The 19,754-nt window shown below is 44.3% G+C and overlaps 1 protein-coding gene across 8 annotated transcripts in view; it reads left to right on the top strand.

The window, feature by feature from the left end:
* Positions 1 to 532: 532 nt before the first annotated feature.
* Positions 533 to 19,754, top strand: part of TACC1 (transforming acidic coiled-coil containing protein 1) — a 110,643-nt gene continuing 91,421 nt past the window's right edge. For 2 of the 8 annotated variants that reach the window (XM_080796553.1, XM_080796555.1), the window contains exon 1: positions 539 to 628. The gene's annotated coding sequence lies outside the window, so the exon portion shown is untranslated. Of the gene's footprint in view, positions 629 to 15,691; positions 15,791 to 19,754 lie in introns of those variants that run through there. The other 6 variants (XM_080796545.1, XM_080796543.1, XM_080796547.1 and 3 more) reach the window with 6 other exon arrangements.

Raw genomic sequence — 19,754 nt, forward strand, 5'->3', positions numbered from 1 at the left:
TGGGTGTGTATATTTCTTGAAACCCAGAGGTTCAGATGAAAAAAACAATCTATCAAAAATGTCCCTAGTACAAAAGTTGGCAAAACAAATAGCCTGCTTCTTCTTCTTCTTTTTTTTTTAAACTGAACTTTGTAACAGGAGAAATTCTCTCACAAGGAGAGAGTGTTCCTGAGCCAAGTTTAGGCAGAGGAAAATTTTTCCAGCATGTCAGGAACGAAGTTGACGTTCCATTAAGAAAAAAAAAAAATGTGCTAAGGGAAAGAGTAAGGGGGAAAGGGGTACCAGAAGTCAGACGGAGCTTTAAATCCCAGGCGGGGCGCCCAGGGAAGTCCTCCACCGAAGGGAGATCGCAGCCCATTTCTCCCTGGAGTTCCCAGCCCCGGTGGACATTTCCTGTTCTGCCTCTGGAAATTCAAGCCAAAAGTTACAAAACATCCTTTTCCCTCTGACCAAGTGCTTGGTTCGAAGACCATCCCCTTCCCACGGTGATCTCAGTGCCTGCCCTCCCCTTCCTTCCGCGGAACCCCTCCCTGAGCAGCGCCGGCTTCCCAAGGAGGGATGAAGGCTCCGCAGTAGCAGGTGGTGCAAACGGCCTCGAGAAACGACCCTGGGGACCCCTCCCTGAGAGGTAGGCGCGGGGGACTGGACATTCTGGCGATCGCTTGACATTTACTGAGCAAAAGGAAGCACTTGTCCTTTAAGCCTTGGGCTGAGGGCGTTCTCTTGCCCATGGGTGTGTGCGGTGGGTGGGTGGACGCTCAGGCATAAGGTCAGACATTTCTTTTCCCTCTGTTTCCAAATTGAACTTTAACTCTTGGGCTCCTGGAAGCCCACGTTTTGTTTGAGTTCTGGTATGGAAAGTGTCGTGGCAGAATTCTGAGAGTTCCCTGAATTCTGGAGTGGTTTTTTGTTTTGTTTTGTTTTGTTTTTTCTTTTTGAGTCCCTGGAATGTCAAGGGACATTCAGCTCTGGGGAGATTGACGGAGAGGTGCTGGAAGGGCCAGGACCGGACCAAGTGTCCTGCTGGCTCCCGGGGCTCTCTCCTCCTCCCTCCCCACCACCACCAGGGGCACACTCTGGAGTTGCCCCTTCAGATGTGGCACATGCCCCAGTGGCCCTGGAGCACCAGTGCTGTGCGATTCTGGGCAGAGCCCAGGTGCAGTTGGAGACCCAGGTGACAGTGGCAGAGGAAACCCGTCTGACCAGGAGGCTGCATGGGGCGCTTGATTCGTTATGGATGGGCTGCCGGCAGTCAGTGGCTAGAAAGTTGGCCTTGGCGCCGCATGTGCTGACATTGGACTGACATCGGAAACTCAGCATGGCTTCGCACAAAGAGTACTCAAAAATTTATGAAGCAGTCATAAATGAGGCATTTCAAACGCCCTTAGCTTGAACTCCTACTCCTTTTACTTATCTGTGCCACACTTAGAGATCCGTAGCCACACGAGTATTGCCTTGCACTGTTGTCTTCACAGGCCAGATCAGGGAGAGGGGGAATTGAGCAAACTAGTCATAACTTACTAGTGGGTGATCCCAAGACAGCAATGCACTCGTGCTGGGCGCTGGCTGTGTGCCGGGGTATCATTCTAAGGGTGGTAGGCGTCATTGTCATCATCATTATTTATAGATGAGGATGTTGACGCTGGAGAAACAACCAATCCATGGCAGAGATGGGACCGGTCCTGAGGTATCGGTCAACTCCCCCCTGTCCTGCTCTGAAACCAGGCAGAGCGGGTTTGAATCTTGGTTCCAGCAGTGCCTGGCAGGGTGGCACTGGCAGTCCAGTGCCTGGACAAGTTAAATGTCCTCGGCCTCCTCATCTGTAAAATGGGATAGTAATAACCCCACCTCACAGAGGTGTTGTGAGAGGTAAGTTTGTTTTAGAAGATTATTTTACTGAAGCAATTGAACAACACAAACAAGCTCTTCCCCACCCCTCTAGTGTGTGGTATCAATGCAGAAAGATCTTGTGCAACTGGAAAGCCTCAAAGTTCTGTAGGAGCCAACAAGAGTGCCATGCTAGGATTTGCACCTTCCGTGAGGGACGTTGGAGTTTACTTGCCAGCCTGTCCAGGACTGTAGCTGCCAGCTCACTGGACTCCAAGCTCCCTAAGGTGAAGGTTCATGCAGTAGATGTATTCGTTTCTCTTACAAAATGCTTCTCAAACCGTGGTCTGAGGACATCATTGCTGTTGGAAGCGACCCGGGGTCCTTTTGGGGGAGGAGTTCAACCAGGAGCGTGTGGGTGCTCCAAGAGCCTCCTCTTCCCACTTCCAGCAAAGCAGCTCTGCCTTTACTGACATATGCTGGGGTGCCCAGTTGAAAGAAAGTTTTGAAAACCGTTTTCAGAACTACTAAGCTGGAACGAGTAACGTGTCTGGGGTGAAAGCGACTGCTTCTGGAATGGCCTTGTTCACAGCGGGATTTCTACCTTCCCAGCCTAAACACTCACTTGGCCCTCCCACCCCCTCCTACTTCACAATCATCTCCTGCCCCAGGACACCCAATAGAGCCCGGCGCCAGCCAGGTGTGGAGATGAACCCTTCCATCTCCGGCAGCCCCTCCTCACATGCAGGGACCTCAAGGCGCAGAGCCCCCGAGAGTTTGCGTTGCAACCTGGCCGCTCTCTGAGTCTTTTCTGAATGTGCCCTTCTCGACTCTGCTCACAGTTACGGACTGCATGATCAATAATTGTAATAGCCGTTATGGGTCTTCCTTAATGACAACAGCTTACTGATTGAGCCAGGCACTGTGCCGAGCACATCACATGGATTAGCTCGTGTAATCCCCACAAAGGCCCTATAAGGCAGTTGAGCACGTCCCCCACTCTGCTAATAGGGCACCTAAAGGTAGAGACACGGACTGGCTTGTTCAAGGGCACCCGGCCAGTTACTACTGACAGTGGGTTTGGAGCCCCATCCCGAGTCTGAACCACACTGCTTCGAATATTTTTGCAGCCCTGTTTGACAGAGGTAAGAGGGATATTTGTGGTGAGTGTGTTTTGTTCATAGTTTTGGCAAAGGATGCCCCAGAGAAAAGGCTGGAGGGAACAGAATGACAGGGTCAGGACAGAATGTTCCATGGAAGGAAGGGTAGTTCTGTGAAAGAGTGGAGTCAGTTTTGTTCAAGAGATATCACCAATAAACGTCACTTCTTCTCTCAGAGGCGGTATGGTTTATTGGGAAGGAGCAGCTCTGTAGCAAGACTCCTCGGGTTCAAATCCCAGTTCTACCACGTATTAGTTAGGTCATCACAGGCAAATTACCCAAGTAATGCTATCCCATGTAGAGGGACGATAATGACTGTCTATCTCACAGAGATATTATTACGATAAAATGATTTAGTTCACAGAAAGCATTTAGAACTGTGCCTGGCACACAGTGAACACTCAGTGAATTATGTTATTATGTGTAAAAGAGGTTGTTGGGTTAACCTTAGGTAGTTGGGCAGCCGTCTGGAAATAAGTAATTGCTGTTCGAGACTATAAAAGGGACACTAACAATTTCAGCTGTGAGCTTGGGGGAGAGGATTGTTCCTGGACCCCAACGAGAAAGGACCAAGGTCCCTGGTCTGACAGCTTCGGACTTCCAAGAAAGAGCTGAGATGTTCTCCCAGAGATTAAGGAGGTAGAACTGAAACAACTAGTCTTCAGGGTCCCCTTGTCAAATTGGACCCTTTGATTAAATGCGGTATAATCTATTTATCTTTGAAGTTATGGAAATTAGTCCCACCTCTGACCTGTTGTTATTTCAAAAACAAATTTGCTTGTTTTTTCAGTAAGTAAATGCCATTGGCCAAACCACTTGTATTTTTGGAAGGATGACTTTAGGATTTCAAGCTGAGATACAACATTTAAGAGCTAAATATAGCAGATTAAAAAAACCAGTAGGGAGATCATGAATTACAAAAGAATTTTGTGGCTTTTTCAAAGAACAAATCTGTGAGCCTAGCTTAAGCCTATATTAAATTTGCAATGATTTTGAAAGTTGTGCACATCAGTTTGCCAGCCTTTACTGGAAGTAAAAGCAGGCAAGAAATAAATTAATAATTGACATATACTGAGCACTTACTAGGAGCCAGGCCTTATGCTAAGTGCTTCATCTACATTTTCTCATTTGTTTAATCCTCAAAACTGCATATCGAGTGAGGACTCTTATTATCTCCCGTTTACAAATGAGGAACGCAAGGTCTAGAGGAGGAAAAATATACACAAACACACACGGCTGGTAAGGCACTAACTCGAGGCTGGTTGGCCTGTGAGTACTTTAAGCTTACAGTTTGGTTCTAGAACATCTCCCTGACTTAGTCCATTTCTGTCTGTTTGAAACGTGCCATGTTTGGAAGAGGATGAAGGGAGCGGAAGCCCCACAGCATGAGGTCTGAGAGCAGCACTCAGGCGTTTTGGAGAACAGGGGGCAGAAGATACAAAGGGCACTGATATTGGAGGGGGCGGGGAGCGCACAGTGGTAGACCTGGATCTAAGCAAGCATTCCATCAGGCAGGGCCGGGTGTGGGGAAACCCGGAGTGGGTTGCCTTCTTAACCCCTCTCCATACTCTCCCAGGGGCCCTGTGTTCAGGGATTCCTCCCTCCTCTTCTGCAAGGATCTCTGTCGCTTTCTGTCAAGAGAGAGAAAGTCCCAGCTGCAGCCTCCTACTGAGCCCTGATCTGCACCTCATACCCTCAGTACCCTGTGTCTAAAATTAATCTTAGTTCTGGGACGCCTGGCTGGTTTAGTCAGTTAAGCATCTGCCCTCCCCTCACGTTATGATCTCAGGGTCCTGGGATTGAGTCCGCAGTGGGCTCCTTGCTCAGCATGGAGTCTGTTTCTCCCTCTGCCTACCACTCCCTCTGCTTGTGCTTTCTTCTCTGACAAATAAATAAAATCTTAAAAATAAAATAAAACATGGGGTGCCTGGGTGGCTCAGTGGGTTAAAGCCTCTGCCTTCCGCTCGGGTCATGATCTCAGGGTCCTGGGATCGAGCCCCACATCGGGCTCTCTGCTCAGCAGGGAGCCTGCTTTCACCCTCTCTCTTTGCCTGCCTCTCTGCCTACTTGTGATCTCTCTCTGTCAAATAAATAAATAAAATCTTTTTAAAAATAAAATAAATCCTAGTTTTTGTCCATCAGAACTCCCTTTGGGCAGTGCATGACTTTTAGCAAACCACCGGGAAGCGACGAATAAATGAACTGAAGTGCAGGTTTGGCTCTAGTGGGAGACATAGATTTTGCAGTGGCAACGAATAGGGGAAGCATTTTGGAAGAGGAAGATCCCCACCCCCCCCCCCACCCCCGCCCAGGCATACCCTAATTACATTCCACGGTTGTAATCTACCCCATCACTGGAAAGGCTTCTGAGGGTCTGAGGGCCACAGTGCAAGCTTCTCTTGTGTGCTTTTTTTTTTTTTTTTAAATTCCGTTAGCCAACATATAGTAACATCATTAGTTTCAGATGTCGTGTTCAATAATTCATCAGTTGCATAGAACACCCAGTGCTCATCATATCACGTGCCCTCCTTTATGCCCATCACTCAATTACCCCATGCCCCCACCCACCTTCCCTCCAGCAGCCTTCAGTTAGTTTACTTCCTAGAGTTGAGAGTCTCTCATGGTTTGTCTCCCTCTCTGATGACTTCCCATTCACTTTTCCCTCCCTTCCCCTATGATCCTCTGTGCTGTTTCTTATCTCTTGTGTTCTTGATAAAGAAGCTGTTTAACTGAATTATCAGAAGACATTTTTAGCACGGACAGCTCTACCGGGTGGTGTGAAGTGGGTGATACCATCCCTCAGTGCCCAGGGCCCTCTCTCTGTGTCCTTTTGTCCTTCCTGGTGGCCTCGCTTCCACCCACCTTCTCAGTTTCTCACAGGCTCGCTCCTCTTCGTGCCTCATCTCCAGTAGGACCTCGGGGCCCTTAACTCACTGAGCAACCTTAAATCACACAGTTCCCAAGCGTGGGTGTGCATACAATGAGATCCAAACTGTTTTGCTGGGAACAAGATGACAACGGAATTTAGGAATCAGCAGTTTGTGGAGGGTTTTTAAGGATTTAGGGATAGAGGTCCTTGTTAGACCCCCACCCCCACTCCCAAATCACACACTTACAAACCAGTGCTCGTGTGGGGTTATGGAGCGTCCAAATTAATGAAGACGGGTGGGGCTGGGGGCAGAGAGGAAATCTGTTGTTTATCCCAGGCCACCCAGGGTATAGGGGGATGAGGGGAGGGGTGGGTAGTTTACTACTGCACTTTCAGGCCTGGAGGGCCCATGAAGATATTCTCTTCCCTCCATTTTGAAAAAGAGGTTGCAAAGAGACAGAAGCAGACAGGAGTCGTTGAAAAGGCAGGCATAATACAGAACAAAATGTCTCAAGGCGGCAGGGAAAGGCTTGGTGTATGTTCTTTGTTCAGTGTGGGGCTCTCCTGGACCCTTGGAACTTTCCATAGTTTGACTCTCTGGCTAATTATTACCATCTGTGTGGTTGCTGGCAGCCACCCCTCTGCTGGGCCTGCCAGTGGAGTGGCCGGGCCAGCCCGAGGGCCGTACCAGCTGCTGCCAGCTGCTGAGGGCCCCTGGAGTTTTCTTGAGGAACGAGCAGACGTGCCCACTGACCGTGTCCCGGCCGTTGGGTGAGTGGTTTGCCTTTCTGCCTGCCTCCTCCCATGATGCCATTGGCTGTCCAGGGCCCACCCGCGGTCCCTTTTCCAGCATGCCTGTGACATGTCCACATTTTAAGGGAGCACAGCCTGCTCCTTCCCTTGAAGCAGCCCGTGACCAGCATGCACTGCTCATCCTTGCACAGATGCAGAGATGCGTCATGGAAAAGAGAGGCCTGCTTCTATTTTAGTAAGTAAACAGCTGTCAGGACTCTAGACACATGTCAGCCTCAGCCTGGTAAGGCATCTAGTCAGCTTCTAGAATCCCGAGCATCAGGGCTGAAAGGGATCTTAAAGACTTCCTAGTCTGAATCCTTCATTTTACAGATGAGGAGACAGAAGCCTCGTGAAGTACGGACTTGCCCACAGCCACAGAGCTGGGACGCAGGGGACCCTCTGTCTCCCAAAGCCAATCTGTTATGTGGACAGTCTTGAGAAGGGATTGAAATTATGTGGGTGCCAGATAGTTCCATGTGCTCTTATAAATCCACTCTCCACTCTTCTCCACTCTTCTCTGTGTCCAGGAGGCTGACCTAAATGGCTTCCTTGCATTTAGGACCAGAGGCCACGGGCAGGAGATCAGAGCAAGGGAAGAGAGTGGTATGAGGAGCTTATTCCCCGTGCTCCTCTGCTGTGGGCCGACTGTGTCCCCTGACTGCAGGCCACGGCTCCTGTCAGACGGCCCTCTCCCCCCCCACAGCTCTGCCCCCCTAACCCTTGAGGTCCGGGGTGATGCCGGAGTCTCCCCGACGGTCAACTCTGTGAGAGGACCCTCTCTTGAGGTCTCTCAAAGTCTACTCAGTCCTTCGTATACAGTCGCTTGACTAAACTCTCAAGCTGGGGAGGGTCCTGACTGATACAGATGGGGGGCCTTGTTTGTTGTGGAAAGAAAAATCTATCTGAAAGGAGGGTGAAATTTAGGAAGACGGTGTGCAAGTTTCCTGTGGCTGCTACAGCAAATGACCTCACATTTGGGGGCTTCAAACAGCAGGAATGTACTCTTTCACCGGTCTGGAGACCAGAAGTCCAGAATCAGTGTCACTGGGCAGAAATCAAGGTGTCGACAGGGCCACCACCGTCCTCCAAAAGCTGGAGGAGAGAATCTGTGCCTCACCTTCTTCCGCTTCTGGTGGCTTCCCTGTTCTCAGCTCGTGGCCACATCACTTCAGTGTCGGCCTCCGCGGTCTCATTGCCTGTTCGTCTTCTGTGTGTGAAATCTTCTTCCCTCGCATAAGGACTCCTGTGATTGCATTTAGGGCCCACCCAGATAATCCAAAATAATCTGTCCGTTTAGAAATCCTTGATTACCTTGGCCAATAAAAAATAACATTTTTCTAATTAAGGTCACAGTTACAGGTTCCAGGGTTGGGACCTGATATCTTTGGGGTCATTGTTCAGCTTTCTACAGAGAGTGACAGAGGTGCCGTTGGATCCCTTCAGAACAATTTTGTTTAAAAGGTTTTATTTTATGTTTATTTGAGAGAGAGAAAGAGAGTGAGCAAGAGTGAGAGAGACTCCCTACTGATCAGGGAGCCCGACCAGGGGCTCCATCCCAGGACCCCTGGGATCATGACCTGAGCTGAAGCCAGATGCTTAACCAACTGAAACACCCAGGTGCCTCTAGTTTTGCATTTTACATTTAGGTCTGTGATCCATTTTGAGTTAATTTTGGGAAAGGTATAAGGTCCAGTTGTTCCAGCACCATTTGTTAAAAGACTATCTATCTTTGCTCCCTTGTCTTGCCTTTACTCCTTTGACTCTATGTATATCGGTCTATTTGTAGCTGGGTCTATATATGTGCTCTCTGTTCTGTTCCATTAATTTATTTGTCTATTCTTTCACCAATACCACACTGTCTTGAGTATTGCAGATTTATAGTCATTCTTTTTTTTTTTAAATATTTTATTTATTTATTTGAGAGAGAACGAGTGAGAGAGAGCATGAGAGAGAAGGTCAGAGGGAGAAGCAGACTCCCCAGGGAGCTGGGAGCCCGATGCGGGACTCAATCCTGGCTCAACCAACTGAGCCACCCAGGCGCCCAAGATTTATAGTCATTCTTGAAGTTGGGTAGTGTCAGTCCTACAGCTTTTTTCCTGTCCTTCAAAATCATGTTGGCTATTCTGGGTCTTCCACCTCTCCATTTAAACTTTAGAATCAATTTGTCGATACCCAGATGATTTCCATGGTGGTTCTGCTTATGAATCTCTGCTCTGGTAAGCGATGACTTTCTATACTTACCTGTCTGTGTCTCCAGTCTTGGGTGTAGTGGTTTGCTTGATGTCCTTCCCTCTCCTACAGATCCAAGAAGAGTTGTTGATTTTTCAGTCTGTTCAGCTTTTTACTTGCTGTTAGGAACAGAGTAGTAACTTCCAAGCCCTTTACAAGCAGTACCAGAAAACTCCAGAACAATTTTAATGGCATGCATTTATTGATACCTCTATGTTTTGATAAAAGCATTGCTCAATCATTGGGAGACAAATATTGCTGAAGATACCTTTCAGCCCCTATACCCTAATTCCTTTATCTTTGGGTCTGGCTGCTAGATATCACTGTAACTTTCCTGTTCTGAAGCCGGGTGTGGCGTCCAGGCAGAATGTTGTGGGAAACAAAATGGTGGCAGATGTGATGGAGACACGCAAGTTGTGGAAAGGCTTAGCCTAGGAACATTTAGTACGTGGAAGTCGTTTGACTCAAGGATTTAAAACCTAGAGCACAAAAACTGAAAGAAATTACCTACCTCCATTGCCTTTCCTCATAGATGAAGAAAATGAGACCTGGAGAGGGAAATTTCCCTACCCACAGCTGGCGAATGATAGATCCAGGACTAAAATAGAGGTCATAGGACTCAGTCTTAGGGCCTCTCCACTACGCCACCCTCTCCTCTCTTCTCACATCTTTCTACCAACTGCCCTCCTCTGGGCAATCTTTGAGTATTCTTTGTAGGATTTCTGCCCTGAGTAGTTCCATTTGCTTGAAGTTGGTTGACAGAAGGAATGAACTAGATATCAAGTCTATTACAACACAGAATAAGAAAACAATGCTGAGAATTGTGTCTGATATTAATGCTGCTCAGAGAGGCAGTCCACAACAAGATGAAGAGCTGGTCTCAGAATGGAAACCAACACACAGCTTCCTACATTGAGAAGGTCTTGCTGTGAAAAACAAACCAGCTGAACTGAACAGTGTCCTTGTGATATGGTTGCTTTATAGTCTATTACAAGCTCCTTATCTCATCACAGACGATGTGATGACCACTGGCGATGACCACTGGCTAGAGGACAGCAGTAAAAGCGGGGCTTCACTGCTGCTTAGGCACACATGTCCCCCAAATAGGTCATGATGATAGACAAAGACATCAGAGAAGGTAGTAGTTCCTCTGTCCAGAATGCATTTCATCGTACAGTCCAGATCTAGGACCATTTTTAAGGGGAATAATGACATTCCAGAAGTCATCCAACAATGCCTGATTTATGGAGCATAAATTTTGGGCAAATAAAAGAGAAGCTTTTTTTAAAGTGCTTACATAGTGCCCAGTATAGTAAAGCACTATATAAATAAATAAATAATTTTATTACTACTGTATCATCATCTGGTAGCAGGTGCCTATGTTAAGTGAGAAATGTGAAGAATCTAGAGGTTTCCAGCTTGAAGTAAAGAAAACTTGGAGGGAACACGAGTCCCTATGTTCAAAGAGCTTTCAAGTCGAAGAAATAGACCCATTTGTTCATTTTTTTTTTCATTTGTTCATTCAACTGGTAGATCTTTTTGAGTGGTCACTGTATTTCCAGACTGTTTTCCAGGTACTTGAGAAGATTGTGTGGGCAAGAATAATGAGGTTCTGGGCCTCATGGGTGGGGCTGGTTATAAACCATATGTAGAAATAAAAATAATTTCAGAAGATGGGGCGCCTGGGTGGCTCAGTGGTTTAAGCCTCTGCCTTCGGCTCAGGTCATGATCTCAGGGTCCTGGGATCGAGCCCCGCATCGGGCTCTCTGCTCAGCGGGAGCCTGCTTCCCCCTCTCTCTGTCTGCCTCTCTGCCTAGCTCTGATTTCTCTCTGCCAAATAAATTAAAAAAAATAATAATAATAATTTCAGAAGAAACCAAGACAAGGTAAAAGGATGGGGTGGGGATTGGGAGATAACTTTTCCATACTGGGTAGTTAGAAGTCCCCTCACTGAGGTGGTGATATTTGAGTTGAGTCCTGAAAGACAACAAAGGCAGCCACATGGAGATAGATCTAGAGTAGGAGGGATCCAGGAAGAGGATCAACAAACATCACTCAAGGTGGTAAGGACTCTTGGCAGGCAGACGTTAGCTAAAGAGAAGAAAGTTAGTTTTAACAATATGAGGGAGAGTTTTTAAAAACAACCTTTTCATTTTACAACAGTTTTAGATTTACAGAAAAATTATGAAGATAGTATGGAGTGCTCTACTATAATCCACTTGCAGAATCCCCTGTAATTAACATTTAATATTTGTGTAGTACATATGTCACAATTAATGAACCAGTATTGATACATTATTATTAAATAAAGTCTATACTTTATTTAATTTCTTTAGTTTTTACCTAATGTCCACTTTCTGTTCCAGGAACCCATCCATGGTGCCATATTGCATTTAGTAGTTATAATTCCTTTGGTTACTTTCAGTTTGACAGTTTCTCAGACTTTCCTTGTTTTTGACAACCTGGAAAGTTTTGAGGACTGTTATTCCCATATTTTATAAAATGCCTCAGGTGGAACTTGTTTTATGTTGTTCTCATTATTACACTGTGGTTGTGGATTCTTAGGTGGAAGACCACAGAAATAAAGTACTGTTTCCTTGCATCAAATCAAGGATACATACTGTCTGGGACACCTGGGTGGCTCTATTGGTTAAGCGTCTTCCTTCAGCTCAGGTCATGATCCCAGAGTCCTGGGGTTGAGTCCGCCATCAGCTCCTTGCTCAGCGGGAAGCCTGCTTCTCCCTCTGCTTGCTGCTCCTCCTGCTCGTGCACTCATGCTCTCTCTCTCTCTCTCTCTCTCTGACAAATAAATAAATAAAATCTTAAAAAAAAAAAATACGTACCATCAACGTGATTTACCACTACTAGTGTTTACCTTGATCACATGGCTGAAGCAGTCTTTGTCAGATTTTTCCACTAGAGAGTGATTCTTGAGGTGCCTGGGTGGCTCAGTGGGTTAAAGCCTCTGCCTTCGGCTTGGGTCATGATCCCGGGGTCCTGGGATCAAGCCCCGCATCGGGGGGGGGTCTCTGCTCAGCGGGGAGCCTGCTTCCCTTTCTCTCTCTCTGCCTACTTGTGATCTCTCTGTGTCTAATAAATAAATAAAATATATTTTTTTAAAAAGTGACTCTTTTTTCCCTCTTTCCATGTGGCACTCTTTGGAAGGAAGTCACTACGTGCTGCCCATGCCTAAGGAGTGGAAGTTGAGAATTGCCTCGTTGAGAATGGAGTACCTACATAAGTTATTAAAAATTTTTCTTTAGGGAACATTTGCTCTTCATTTATTTATTTGTTAAATAATTTACTTATATTGTGGAAACTTATGCATAATTATTTCATACTTCAGGTTATAATCCAACACTAATTTGTTAATTTCATATCTCAGCTTGTTCCGGTTTTGGCCATCGGGAACTCTTCCAGTGGGTTTCTTTGTCCCTATGTTATACCTCTATCAGTGTGGGTTTTGGTGGTGTGTTTATTTCTTTCTTGAGCACTTCTTTACTTTCTGGCACTATAAGATGCTCATCTTATATATTTCTTGCCCCAGTCCTAGAATCACCCATTTCTCCAAGTACAGGTAGTCCTGGTTCCTTTTATTGGAGAAAGGAATCGAAAACCAAGCTCTGGGTGCTATGTATGTTTGTTACTACTGACGGATTGTTGCTCTTACACCCTCTTGGCTGATAGAGCAAATACATGTGTGTATACTAACTTGGATATATACACATATTTATAAATATTTTTATGTGTAACCATCTGAATCTATATAAAAAAAAAACATGGATTCATAGTGATATCTCTAACTCTAATCTATTACCACATGGCTCTTTCTAGACCTCCATTTGCTTACCTGTAACTTCATACTTCAACCGAGAAACCTGGCTCCCACCATCTGTCATCCATTTACTTCATTGTTCAATTGCAATATACATGTATAGTGTCATTAGAATTATGAACATGTTCTCCTGTGGGAAACAACTTTATCAGCCAGAATACAGTGCTTCTGTGTAGTTTGATGGCTGTTAGTCTTACAGACTCCACTTGTTTCCAAAGTTACTTACGTCAGCACCTTTCCCCCCTCAACACCTTCAGGTAAAGGTGTTTTGTATATTTGTAATACAATTGGATTGTTTTGTCAGTCTGCATTCCATCCTGGGATCTCCTGACCTCCTAAGTGATTTTTCTTTTATACATGAAGGTTCACTTTGATGCTGTAAAATTCTGTGGGTCTTGACAAATGTGTAGTGTCATGTTTCTGCCATTACAGTATCGTAAAGAATAGCTTATGCCCAGGGCACCTGGCTGGCTCAGCAGTAGAGCATGCAAATCTTAGTTTTGAGGTCATGAGTTTGGGCCCCATATTGAGGGTAGAGTTAACTTGATTAAAAAAAAAAAAAAAAAAGAATAGCTCATGCCCTAAAAAACACAACACAAAACAAAACAAAAAACATGAAACCGTGCTTCATGTATTAAGGTTTATTGAGGAATAACACTTGGACAGGAGAGAAAGCAAGATTGGGCAGGAGAGCCTTCAGACTGCTGTTCTGACTAAGTCTCCACCAAGCCACTGAGGAGCTCCAAAGCAAACATTGTCCACTAAGAGGAGTGCCATGTTGGGCAGAAATGGTCAGGTCTTTATACCACCGCTTTGCTCCACCATTCTCTGGGACCCAGAGAAGACTGAAAAGCCGAGGGGGACCCTGAAGGCACTAACAGCTGGAGGTTATCAGCTAACCACGTTCCTTGAAGCTGGGTTGCTAAGTCCTTTCTTGGAAAGGGACCTGAGTGCTGCAGTTCTTCGCCTGCCAAAAATATCTCTGAAAATTGCAAGCAGAGGTTGGCTGACCGTTGGTCATGATTCTCAAGCAGAGGATTCCTGAATCAGGTGGGATTTGGAATCAGATGATCATTGGCCCCTTTCAGCTCTTGGGCCCTATGACTGTCCTTCAGCGTGCTTTGATGCAGGCAATGTGGGTATTGTGTTTCTCGTATTCATTCCACTTTGCTCAAGCCTCTGTTTCCCTTCTTGCATTTCTTATGCCCTGTTCCATCCTAGAGGTAGGATTGGTCCCTTCCTCCTGGGGACTATTCATGGGGATAGGGGAGGGGTGGAAGAGCCACTACTTTTGGATACTTTCGGATCCCAGATGCTCAAGAAAATGGTTATAGTATCAGTAGCCATGTGGATCACGGAGTTGAATGCAGATTTAAAAAAAAACAAAACTTACGAGCCCAGGCAAGAAAGTTGAAAAATTCAAAGCTGAGACTACTCAAAGCAAATCCTGGTCTGATACCACCCCTCCCCGGAGCACAGAAAAAGGTAAACAAGGGCACTCCCTGCTGATCAGTGCACGTACTACATCTGGCCAGGGGTCCTATTTTTATATTCTTCCATCCTCCCTCCCATGGGAGCCCTGGATTTTCACCCGCAGGTTCAGAATCATTGCAGTGCAGTTCTGGTCTTTCTCTGTAGGAAGTGGAAGACTCAGACTGCTTGAGGAAAAGGTGGCTCTGAGGTTTGGTTCTACCTGCATTTAAGCTTCTTTGTATTCTTTTGTGACACGCCTGTTTTATTCTTGTAACTTGGCAGCTCTGGCTGGCTCACAAATGTCCTAAGATAAATAATTAAGATCCCGACATGCCCTCGAAGGACACTCTTAACTTCTAAGCCAAAGAACATTTTATCTTTACTTTGTCTCGCTTTAGAGAGAGACTTTGAATGTTTTCCTTGGAATGTTTGCTTCTGCTTTGCAGCATTTTTAGGCTCCATACATCCTGGTGGTTTGCCCAGTCAGAAAACAGTAGTAGTTTTTTAAATATTTATGCTGTTATTTTGGTACAATGAACCATCATATTGATTTTTAATTCCAAATTTAATGCTCACAAGTTAAAGCACTTCCTTGAACCCAGACCCTCAAGACTCTTGCCAACTTTCTTTCTTTTTTTTTTTTCTATCCGCTTTTTCATTTCTTGGTGCAATGACTAACGTTGGAGCCTGCTGGGTCAGAGAGTATACTCATCCTACTCTCCAACCCTCAGCACTAGACAGTGGGGTTGGAATCCATGTTTAAATACCCAGAGGTTGGGGCACCTGGCTGCCTCAGTCGGTAAGGTGTGTGATTTTTGATCTCAGGGTTGTGAGTTTGAGCCCCATGTTAGATGTAGAGATTACTTAAAAACAAATACCCAAAGGTTTCTCCAGGTCTCTACCCCTGAGTTAGCTGAGACCCAAAAAAGGGTTACTGGGTCCAGGATGTTTGAATTATAGGCAGGTTCTGTCTCTGAAGACAATGTCAGGGCACAAAAAAAATCCTGCTTTAAAAACAAAATCAATAAAAAGCACACAAAGGGCATAGTCCCAGAACCATTATGTAGGAATAGAAATGACAAGTAAATGAAATAAAAACAAAAGAAGGTGTTTTTTTAGGTTATTGTTGTTTTTTTAAGTGCTTTCATTGTTCTCCTGGAGAATACAGATTGAGACTGTGAACTTGGCAGCTGTTCCCACAGTAGGAGGGCAGAACCACAGGTCTGAAGCACAAACTTCCTTCTGGAAACTGCCTACTTATTATGGATGACAGTTGTATCACCTTGAATCAGGGAACAAAGACTGTGTGTGTGTGTGTGTGTGTGTGCGCGCGCGAGCACGTCAGAAGTCAGCTTTGCTAGTGCAAAGTGTATACACAGAATTAGAAAACTGTAGAGGAATTTCTGAGAATCAGCCTTAGGCAAAAGGCATTCGGCTGGAAACTTGCGCTGAAAACATACCTTGTAAATAAGCATGTGACTTTCACCTGACGTAATTTTCTTCAGTCCCAAGGGCTCCAGTCAGAGCAAAGGTCCTGGTCTGGGTTGCTGGCATGTTCACTCTTCAGTGTTAACTGAGAAAAATTCAAAGACATCACCAAAGGTAATTTCTTTCTTTGACACTGAGTGTAACTGGGATGGTTTTTGAAGTAAAACGTTCATATTTTCTAATCAAAGTAATAGATATGTAATCTTTGTATTTGGATTAAGTGTGAATGAAGGAAGTAAGAAGCGAGGAAAGAACAAAGGACTGGGCAGGGCGGGGAAGTCTGAGTCCTGGTTGCAGGTTTGGCACCATCTCTGTAACCTCGGGCAAGTCTCGTGTATCAGGGCCTCGGTTCTCTCATATTAATAAAAGAAGCTGAAACTAGATGACCTCTGAGATCCTTTCCAGCTCTGTTCTAGAAATCAGTCTTAGTTTTGACTTTTTTGTTGAGTTTAGGCAGTGCTGTGACAATGATGTGAGGCGGAATTAGGGTCAACAGGGTCATTGTGAGGCTGGAAGAAGGTGTCAGGCAGCTCATGCCTTCCGCAACATTGTTGCAAAGGTGAATTCAGAGTAAGAGAGACATCAAGGTAGTTGTCTGTATGTTTTTGTTGAATGAATGAGTGAATGAATAAATGAATGCATAGATAAATGAATCTCTCGGGGCAGGATTGAGGAAGAGAATGGAAACATTCCCTTGGAGGAAGTTTATTTGGGATAAAGCACAGATTTGCGTGGGTGGCAGTGATGGCTGGGGCAGGTTTTATGGACCCATTCAGCCCTAGGAAGCATTAGGGTTAGGGGCTAATTTACACAAACTCTTTTTGTAATTAAGATTTTATTGATTTATTTGAGAGAGAGAAAGAGATGGGGGAGGAGCAGAGGGAGAGGGACAAGCAGACAACCCGCTGAGCACTGAGCCACTCTCAGGGCTCAATCTCAACAACCGTGAGATCATAACCTGAGCTGAAACCAAGAGTTGGATACTTAACCGACTGAGCCACCAAGGTGCCCCTAATTTACACACACTCTTTATCTAGAAAGCAGATGGAATGATTGCTGGTAGGGTCACTCAGCATTACCGTTCTTCCAGTACAGATGGTTCAACTACAAGGTAATAAGATTTTTTTCCTCCATAATTTAATGACCAGAATATAATTAGGATTTGCTTGGCAGAAATCTGAAATAATCGTGGTTAAGCAATATGTAAGTTTATTTTTTCTCTCATATAAAAGGTCTATAGGGCAGACTTAGGGGCTCTGTGGTATCATGAATTCAGGCTCCTTCAACATCAAGAAGTATGGCCACATGAACCGAGCTATCCCATCTACATACATTCCAGCCAGCAGGGAAAAGAAAGAGCCAAAAAGGGCTCACCACCTATATTAGTCTCTTTGGGCTGCTATAACAAAATAACAAAATATCATAGACTGAGTAGCTTATACATTTATTTCTCACAGTTTTGGGGGCTGAAAGTCCAAGAGTGGGGTGCCAGCAAAAGGGGAGGCTCTCTTCCGGGGTCATTAGCCAGTGCTTTCTAGCTGTTGTCCTCAAATGGTGGAAGGGACAAGGAATCTCTCTGGAGCCTCTTTTATAAGGGCACCAATCTCATTCATGAGGGCTCTACCCTCATGAGTTAAGCACCCCCCGCAAAGTTTCCATCTCCTAATATCGTCACTGTTGGGGATTATTCAACATATGAATTTGAGGGAGACACAAACGTTCAGCCCATCGTACCTCCCATTAATGATACTTCATGTAAGTTGAACTTGGCACTTTCATCGTTATCGAATTGACCCAAACTTAGTTACATGGCCATACCTATATCCAATGGAGACTGGGAAATGTAGTTATTATTCTTAATGGCTAAAAGTCAGTGTTGTTTTTTATTTGTTTGTTTTACTAAGAGAGAAGAGAAGAACACATATTAGGGAATATTAGTCTCTGTCACCTTAAGATATTACAGACTTAGTGCAATTGTGCTTCCATTGCTCAATGCCCTTAAAATTGTCTTCAGGGCACATAGGAAATTATTTTCAGTATTCTAGATGAGTCTTCATCCTGCGGAGGTGGATTTGATTTTTTGAAACTCGGTCACTCAGGACTACTGTGATGAGTAAGGTGGGTGATAAAGCTGAGAATTACCATCCCATAAGAAAAATACATGGGCTTCTACCTCTGGATATTATGGACCATTCTGGGTATTATGACCATCCTTGTGGAAACTAACTCTAAAACCTGGATATCATATATAAAGTGACTACCAGAAGGTACTGAAGAGGAAACGGAAATAGATTCTGGTGTGGCATGAGCTTGAGTAATTTTGGTTGCTCTATCTTAAAGTTTGTTATTCTTTCATTTAACATACCATTTGGTAGTTAAGTCCATCTGTTAAATTTTTTTCAGAAATTTGCACTTTTCATCTCTAGAATTTGCATGACGAAGTACATTATTAACTTTAAATGGGCTATGATAAGTTAAGGATGTATTTTGTAATTTATAGGTCAACTGCTAAAATAAGAATGCAAACACTGTAGCTAAAAGGCCATCAATAAAACAAAAATGGAAGAATTTATGAAATATTAAAGTAGTATTTTTAAAAAGTCAAGAAATGGGAAATGGAGAAGCAAAAAGAAAAGTAGGAAACAAAAATATAAAATCATAGAACCAGGGCACCTGGGTGACTCAGTCGGTTAAGTGCCTGCCTTTGGCTCAGGTCATGATCCCAGGGTCCTGGGATTAAGCCCTGAGTTTGGCTCTCTGCTCAGCAGGGAGCCTGCTCCTCTCTCTGCCTGCCACTCCCCTTGCTTGTGGTCTCTCCATCTCTCTCTCTCTGTCAAATAAATAAATAAAATCTCTAAAATAAAATAAAGTAAAATGATAGATCCCAATCCAACTATATCAATAATTACATTAAATGTTAACAACCTAAACACTCCAATCGAAAGACTAAAATTGATGATTCTTTTTAAATGGATTGAAAAGGCCAAATGTAACACCTCAGTGAAAAAGTTACATAGATGACAAATAAATATATAAAAGATGTGCTACATCGTATGTCATCAGGAGTCTACAAATTAAAAGAGAGAGATACCACTGCATACCTATCAAAATGGTGAAAATTCAGAACACCAGTGATGCTAAATGCTGGTGAGGATGTGGATCAACAGGAGTTCTCATCCATTGCTGGTAGGAGTGCAAAATGGTCCAGCCCCTTTGGAAGATAGTTTGGTAGTTCCTTACAAATAAATGATATGATCCAGCAAAAACATTCCTTGGTATTTACCCAGATTAGTTAAAAACCTTTGTACAAACAAAAATCTTCACATGATGTTTATATCAACTGTATTCATAATTGCCAAAGATCCCCTGAGTAACCAAGATGTCCTTTAGTTGGGGAAATGGATAAACTGTGGTACATCCAGGCAAGGAATATTATTCAGGGCTGAAAAGAGTTAAGTTATCAAGCCATCAAAAAGACATGGAGGAAACTTAAATGCATATTACTAAGTAAGACAAGCCAATCTGAAAGGCTACATACTGTTCAACCCTATTATGATGTTCCAGAAAAGGCAAAATTACAAAAACAGTAAAAATATCTGATTGCCAGGGAAAGGGGTGGTGGGATGAATAGGCAGAACACAGCAGGTTTTTAGAGGAGTGAAACTATTCTGTGTGATAGTATAATGGTGGATGCATGTTATTATATGTTTGTTAAAACTCATGGAATGTACAATACCAAGTGTGAATCCTACTGTAAACTATGGGCTTTGGGTGACGATGATGTTAGTGTTGGTTGTAACATATGTACCACTCTGGTGTGGGATGTTGATATTGGGGAGGGTGTGTTTGGGGGCAAAGGGGTACAAGGGAACTCTCTACACTTCCTGCTCAGTTTAACTGTGGACCTAAAACTGCTTTAAAAAAATAGTCATTTAAAAAAACAAATAGACATACTTTAAATATAAAGACTGAGGCAGATTAAAAAAAATAGATGGCTAGAAAATGATACATCATGTAAATAGTAAGCATGAGAAGGCTGGAGTGGCTATATCAGTATCAAACAAAAGAGATTTCTAAA

Source organism: Martes martes (assembly GCF_963455335.1).
Source record: "Martes martes genome assembly, chromosome: 2".
Taxonomy (NCBI): Eukaryota; Metazoa; Chordata; class Mammalia; order Carnivora; family Mustelidae; genus Martes; species Martes martes.